Source organism: Anguilla rostrata, chromosome 6, assembly GCF_018555375.3.
Source record: "Anguilla rostrata isolate EN2019 chromosome 6, ASM1855537v3, whole genome shotgun sequence".
Lineage (NCBI taxonomy): Eukaryota > Metazoa > Chordata > Actinopteri > Anguilliformes > Anguillidae > Anguilla > Anguilla rostrata.
The window spans coordinates 15,355,890-15,363,932 of NC_057938.1; the positions used below are offsets into that span (position 1 = coordinate 15,355,890).

Sequence of the window (8,043 nt, forward strand, 5' to 3'; positions counted from 1 at the left end):
TAGATGTAAATGTATTAGAGAATGTGTAATTGGCCGTAGTAAAATTTCAGAATGAATTTTAAAGGGGTACTTCTATTGGTAAATTGTTGTTATGATCTGCCATTTTTGGAATACATTTATATTACAATCCACTGCAATTATTTTTGGATCTTAAGACAACAGTTCTGCCAAGTACAACCTAAGGATCCCCACATCAATTTGGACCTTCCTAATTGAAAATGTCAGCTTCAAAAGTCATCCCTGTTGCAGAAAGTTAAAAGGGTTGTTGGCATTAAAATGACCTTACATCAGCCTGAATGAAATTATGTGGGTTTTGATTTTTCAGAGGAAACTCTTTGGTCTCTCATGAAAGCTAAGGACTCAACAGAGCATAGAAGAAAAAAGATAAAGAAAAAAGAAATCTGCACCTTTGAGTCTCCCTTGATTCTCAAATGGTCTTTATCAGCACACTCTGAAAACAGAGTGTCAGATTTTACTTTTCTCCCCTAAAGAAGAGGTAGCAGGGGTCTTTACTGCAGAGGGAAAATTGCATTTTTTTTTACAAGCGGCAAAACAGCTTCAGTCAACATATGTGGGAGATCAGGCGAGGGAGACTGTGAACACATAACCATTTTCATGACAGCAGCTTTTTTGATTGTATATTAACAATGATCCCAGTGGATGCTAGCCCTTTCCCATTGGGAAGTCATGATGGGAAGACCACGAAGCATGCTGCATGTCAGATCTTCCTCAATTAATCCACCATTAGATGTCTGGGATCCACGATTCACTGCTTTTGGTCGCTCTGCTCAGCTCAAATCTAATTACGTTCTCCCATCCTCAGAGCAAAAGGCAGTCCTGTGCAGTCACAGTCCTGTGGCTGGCTATTTAATGCTCTCTCTCTCTCTCTCTCTCTCCCTCTCCCTCTCCCTCTCTCTCTCCCTCTCCCTCTCCCTCTCTCTCTCTCTACTCCTCTCTCTCCTGGGTCACTCTCTGTGCACCTCTCTCAGTCCTTCGCTCTCTCCGTCTCTCTCTGCAAGTTTGTCGGCCGTGGCGGCTGACAGCCGGCTCTGTGCGGCGCCTTCTCATCCTCGTTCCGTCGAGCGCCTTCCGTGGCGGTTTTTTTTTTTTTGCGCCGTGCCCGGCAGACCTTGGGACCCGACCGCCGGCTCGCTGGGAAACTGTTGGAGCCCGCGTCCGCGTCCACCCGCCGCGCTGGGGGAGCGTGGGTAATGCCTGCCGTCCATGCCGGTGTCTCCCTCCCTTTGGTTCAGTAGCACAGTAACCCATATAAATCAACTGAGGACTGAGGAAAGGCAACCTCATAATCCAAGGCATATCCCAGTTAAACATCAGACGACACCCTGGCTTTCTGCACAGCAGGAGGCTTCCTTCAGAGGAGGATTCAGATGGTAAGCTTCTGCGATAGGTGTGGATTTTTTTGGTGGCATCTATTGCTTTTACATTATAAAAACAAAAAAAAACAATATAAATATCTGTGTGTCTCTTTGTTGAGCTGCTGTTTTTTTTTAATTTATCTTGTCACTATCTATATCTGTGTCACTTATTGTGCATGTGTGTGTTTGAGCATGGCGCTTCACTGTTAATTTTTGGGGGAGATTTGACAACAGCGCTGCATTAACATATTCATGGCTTTCCAGCAATTAAATGGCAATCACAGGTTTTTTTACGAGTTGTGAGCTTGCTGCCGGAATAACATGCCGATGAGCCTTCATAATGAGAAGGGAGAGGAACAAGGAAGGGAATACACAATCAGAGACAGCGAGCAGAGAGATTTTTTTCATTCTTCCTTCCTCCTCCTCTTCTTGCTTTTTGTCCTCCTCTTCAAATTCTTATTCTTCTACTCCCTCACATTCTTTTATTTTCCTTTCTTTCTTATTCTTATCTTTCATTATCCTTGTGCATTATTTTGCTATCTGTTCACCAGCAGAGAGCATATGGACTGATACAAAACAGGAGGAGAAAATTAATCCAATTGGGCGGCAAGGTAATTAAAAACAACTGAAGATCAGTGAATCTTGAGGAACTTTTGCCGATTATAACCTGGATATGCCGATTGTGCCCGGAGATGCACAAATGCATTAGAATCTGGAACATGGAAAAAAAAAAAAAAAAAAAGTTGCTGCACATATCCAAAGTAAGTCTTAATCGTGATCACGGGTACAGTTTATGATGCTCATTCCTTTTTGTCATTTTTGTCCAGCTAATGCTCTAGGATAGATTGGGCTGCTTTTTTAAATTCTGTGCTTGGAAGCTGTGGTGTCAGATGGAAGTGATGCTGTGGTGAGATGCTCAGTGCGTTTTAGCAGGGATGCACCGGGGCTTTTGTTGTGGCTCCCGGCTCCCCTCTGCCGCTAAAGTGGCACGAGCATCTGAGGGCTGAATTGGGATCAGATTGGTTCTGAGTTCAAGGGAGCTTATCACTCCCGGTATTCTTGACACTGTTTAAATAAGATACATTGGTTAGTTTTGTGCTTTGGTTTGATCTTGTTTCTGGATTTTTCTGGCTGTTTATACAGGCAGCACTTCTGTGCCTAATGGACAACATACACTATCTGCAAGATCTTTTTTTGTTTGTTTGCTTGTTTTTTTTGTTTAGCTTTTGTTAGGTGAAGAGTATACTCAAACTACAAAGCTGGGATAAGCTCGAAATGACTGACCTGATGTGTTTTTTTTTTTCATATCCTGATTCTCTGTCTCATCAATTGCTAATTTTGGAGGAATGTATACATTTTTACAAATGTAGAATTATTGACTGGAGCTTCCCCTTTCATTGCAAATAGAGTAAATGTAACTTTAGAAGATTATATATAGAATTTGCTTCTCGTATTTATTTATTTGCTTGTAAAAAACGGACTGTTTGATTGAAGCTCTTCCGCCAGGGTGTGGGGGTGTACAGATGATGAAATCTTAAGAAAGCAAAAGCTTTTTGTCAAAATGCAAGAGTGAGCGAGAGAGAGACAGACTGAGAGAGAAAGAAAATCTGCGTGTATATGTGTGCTGTATTTATGTGAGTGGGACATACCACTCGGTCTCTATCATGTGTAAATTTTTTATTATTCTAATAGGTGCGCTTTTGCATATGCATTTCATTGTAATAATATTTTACTTTATTTCGTTTTTATCATTTCTCTGTGATGACTCAAGAAATGACATTAGTCAAAAAGTGTATATTTCCATAAGTAGTGTCAGTTTGGCAGGGCGTTTAATATTTAAGAATATTTCAAATTATGGAATATATCTAAAGCATGGCATCTTTACTACTACTACTACTACTACTACTAATAATAATAATAATAATAATACACATTTGAATGTTTTTTACAAAATGGAACACTGCATATTGGTCGGTAAAGCATCTTGTCAGACACAGTTGTGGGTTTTCAAACAAGACTTAACAAGACCTAAAAGGTTCATTTTAAATGTGCATTTCTGGTTTAATTTTGATGGAGGAAGTCAATGCATCCTCCCAGTAATGCATACTGTAATACCAGTCATTGTTCCTCTGCTCCAAAAGCCCTCAATTCAACTGTTTTTTTTTTCTCTCTCTCTCTCAAATGATCTATAATTTGACTCCTGCGGCTAATGGATTTTTCTGTATTGCATTTTTTTTCAGAGGCCGGTTGACCGATAATGGGGTAGACAATGATCATACTAAGGCAAGCTGGGAAGGCCATGCCTTCTTACATGTGCCCTGACAGTTTACTTTTTTCCTTCCAGGAACGGACTTTACACTTGGAATTCTGCCAGTGAAATAGGAGAATCTCAGCCATTTGAGCACTGGGAGTGAAAGGGATTGTGGGGGATGGAGTTTCTAGTGACTGGAGCGAGAGTGCCCCATGGTCCAGGTAAGGGCCCCCCACTCAGTGAGGATCTACACCCCAAATCTCTCGCATCTTGTTTAATTTTTCCACGTTTTATTTCAAAAACAGCAACAGATAGAAGTAGAGAATAAAATGAACTCAACAGAACAGGACACGTTTTTGTGCTTTGAAAGATTCACTTTATGCAGATATGCACTCTTGTTAATTTCTGTTTGCAGACAGCCACTGGTGGGGCCTTGCCTTGTGATGCAAGGCATCTTCAATCAATTAAAAAAAGCTCTCTTGACAAAAAGTGGATTGTGAACTATCTCCCTCGCTTTCCGCCGTAAGACTCTTTTCGGTGACGGGTATTCTTGGGTGGATAATACGGATCGCGTTGTTATTGCTTAAGAATACGCGTAGTCGAGGAGAGTCATTCCTGCAGCGTCGTCGACTTAAATCCAATGATCTCTAAAGTGCCCACCTGCCTGATTGCTTTATACTGCGGCTAATAACGTAGAGAAACTCCGAAACACACACACAGGTCTATTTATCAAGCAACCTGACATATTACCTCTTCCTATTTATTTCTGTGATTACTGTACTGTCAAGTGGAGAGCTAGCCATGGTAACATCGGCCATCACGTTTTTTTTATAGCTGTGTATTTCAAAGAAGAATTTTCCCCTTTGAGAATATTACTATTTTTTGCTGCACTGTTTTGTAATTCTGTTAACCCTGCTGCCAACGTGGTGTCTGATCTCTAGAATATGAATTCAAAAAAATGTTTTATTCTGCTTCTCTCTATTTGTGGATGAAATACACCCTCATATGCATTTGTCCATTTCACGGCATGTTGGAAAGGGGAACGGCATTGTGCATGTTATATAGATTGGCTTGCTGCAAGAAATGCTTCCATTATTCTTTATCTGCTCATGCTGACAAACATAGACTTCCCTTTCAACCTTATTTTAAGCAGATCGATTTTAAAATTGCATTTATCGGCCAGTGTTTGGCTCAAAGGACACAGTTAAGCCACTAGGGCCATGGAGCAATATGTTTCAATTCATGCAGTGAGGGGATAGTGTGTTTACACAAACAGACATGGAGAGAAAAAGCAGGAGGTGTAGCTGAAATAGACTAATGCCACAAGCAGATTTTAATCTACCACCATGTTAGCATGATAAAAAGCATGGCGTACAATGGCTTGAGAATAAAAAAATGCATTTTAGGAAGGTAGTCAGTGCTTACCCACATTAACCACAAACACCCACTCCTCTCCCTGTGTCTGTCCACCTCTACAAATATATACACACGTATGCACACATGCACATGTACACCTATATATTTAAATTTGTGAAAATTAATAAAGAATTTACAATTACCTGTTTTCATTTTGCAGTCATGCTATTATTGTTCAGTGATGTCTTTCCCAGAACTACTGAATTACTGAATAATTCCTGAGCCTTGTAACAATGTTTTCTGTTGCTGAAACAATTCTGTGTAGGCCTGTTCATGAAATTCAACCATTTTTATACATCTTTTTAAACAAATAAAGAAAATCAGATTTTTCCCTGACAGAACCAACATTTTAATCATTGTATCTCACCACTAGGGGAATCTCTCTCACTGATAATCAGGGCCCGACACTGAATTAAACAGAATATTAAAATAACCAGTGAGTGTACAATACGAGACTGGTTCTATGAATGAACCATTACATACTGTTAGGCTCCTTCTGAGGTCATTTTAGTGAGATAGTCATATGACCTGCATGATCTTACAGTTCACTTTAGGGTTATTGTCAACTTTCCCCCAAATTAATAATACATCAGATGTTTGCACTTACTAGCATTACGGCAAAATCTACTCAAAGAGTTACTGATGCTTGTGTTTTTGTATTTTTGAAAACTGTGTGATGAAATCATTAGGCAAAGAAACTGCAGTAGTGCTATATTTAACCAGTTATGTTTTAAAAGGTCCTGGAATCTGATATTGTAGTGTCAATAAGAAATCAGTATGAGACAATACAAATAATGAAGGAAGTTCAAATAAAAATGTACATGAATACATGTACACAGAAATATACATTAAAATAATAAAAACATGGATTTGTAGAATTACTGACATATTCATCCTCTGACAATGATATACCACACTTGTGAAAAAAGGTTAACTCATTTTTAGTTTTAATGCAACTGCTATATTATTATTATTATTATTATTATTATTATTATTATTATTATTACAAATAACTGCATCTCCCGAAATCCTCTTATATGTTGACTTATTTGCCATGTAAAATAAAAAAGCATAAATCTCAGCAAATAATTAAATAATTAAATACTTTGCTTTCATATTGGCAATGAAGGAAATGAAGTCATGCAATACAGCTTTATACTGTAGTATAAATTCAATGAACTGAAGACCTGAATACACTTTATATAATAAAACAAAACAATACATATGTTTGTGTGTGTGTGTGTGTGTGTGTGAGGGGGGAGGGGTCATAAAGGGTGATTGAGACATAAACTACAGTGATAAAGCATTATTTTCTTGGTCCATCATTATGATGAACATTGTGTTGTGAAACCTTAGATGCACACTAAACCTACGAACATATAATTGTCTGTGGTGTGCCCAAATCTGCAGGGTGTTTTGTGAGTGGAGTATTAGTGATTAATATATTTGTTTTGCTTCTGGAAACCTTTATCTTCGGTAGGCAGGAATGTCATCAATGCACAAACTCTGTATAAATTTACCTGGCCAACTGCGGGCATGTGCAGTCCTTGAAGATACTGAATTCATGTTGTTCAGTGCAATGAAGCCCTTATTCTATGCATTCTAAAGCAATAACAAACTCATAGACCAGATTTATTAAATTAAACTGCTTGTCTGCAAACCAAGTCAGACATCTTCTTTTTGGAAGTGGCAAACATGGTAGAGGTGGTAAAATCTTCCTAAAATATTCGTTTAAAAATATGAAGGTATTAATTGTTAAGAAAGAAAAAAAAGACAAACCAATAATATTGCCAGTGAGGCACTGTTTTAGATTATAATGTCATGCAGATGAGCATGGTAGACTTACGAATATATTAGTCAATTCTTGGGAAAAAGCAGACGTGGAAAAACATGTGAATTACGCGTATTACATTTAGGACCCGTACAGCTGCTCGTCTTAACATGTCCCAGGTTTATTAAGAGGCTCTGCCATAGAAAGGCCCCATTTACCTGTTAATTAATTCATGTTTTACCCCCCTGACCATACCCTTAACCTCCTCTGGGAGAAGAAGGAGACCTCCACAAATAAGCTCTGCCAATCGATGGGAAATTCGCCGGATTAGCCCGGTCCATTTCCACTAGCCGGGGCCGCCTCCAAAACAAAGAGAGAGACATTAGCGCTATATCCTGAGATGCAGGGCCTAGCAACCATGACAGTGGTAGGCCTCTACAGCCTTCATATATTATAACGACATCCTTGATATTATCTCAGAGAATTTTATTTCATTTTAAAAACATTTTGCATAAATCAACGTCCATCTATATGCATTAGTCTCACTGTTAAGAGATGGTAAGTAGTCTTATTTAGATTATAATGATGGCATGCTATCCAAACCACAGATCCACTTGCTTAAATACCAGCCCTACAGAAACGTATCTAAATCAGCTGCCCTGAGATAGGGCTTAAGCAATCTACTTTAAAAGCAATTTATTTTCGGTGTTCTGGAGATCACGTAGATTGAAGGCGAGAGACCTATTCACTGTGTTCAAATCTCAGGGGAATACCCTTATCCCGGTTTGACATAATTACACCAGCTTTAGCTCTCCATATCAACCCACTTCACACATTTTTGCAAAAAAAAAAAGAAAAAGAAAAAGAAGAAGGTCCACAGTTAAGTATGTGTCGCCTAATACATTTATTCAAAATCAGTTTCTGTAATTACAGATAATAGCCTGGAATAAATTACAGTAAAGGTAATAACTTTTGCAAGTAAACTGTAATGAATACATCATCAGATTTTTTTTTTTTTCACTTATTTATATGAATGGTGCACTGGTACACTCAATGCTGTACCAGCCTCCTTTAGTCCACACAGAACTACCAGATCGACAGTATAATTAATGTTCACTACTGTATTCTTCTTATCTCCGTATTACCGATTAAAAGAAAATTCTGAATATTACATTAGGGTTTATAAATGAAGGGCTTGCACAGACCACATTAATGACTCAATACTTATG

The 8,043-nt window shown here is 38.6% G+C and overlaps 1 long non-coding RNA gene across 1 annotated transcript; it reads left to right on the plus strand.

Moving 5' to 3' along the window:
- The first annotated feature begins 973 nt into the window (after positions 1-973).
- Positions 974-5,185, plus strand: LOC135256645 (uncharacterized). The gene is made up of 3 exons (XR_010330481.1): positions 974-1,391; positions 3,721-3,848; positions 4,043-5,185. It is a non-coding gene; the product is annotated as an uncharacterized LOC135256645 (long non-coding RNA).
- The last annotated feature ends 2,858 nt before the right edge of the window (positions 5,186-8,043 follow it).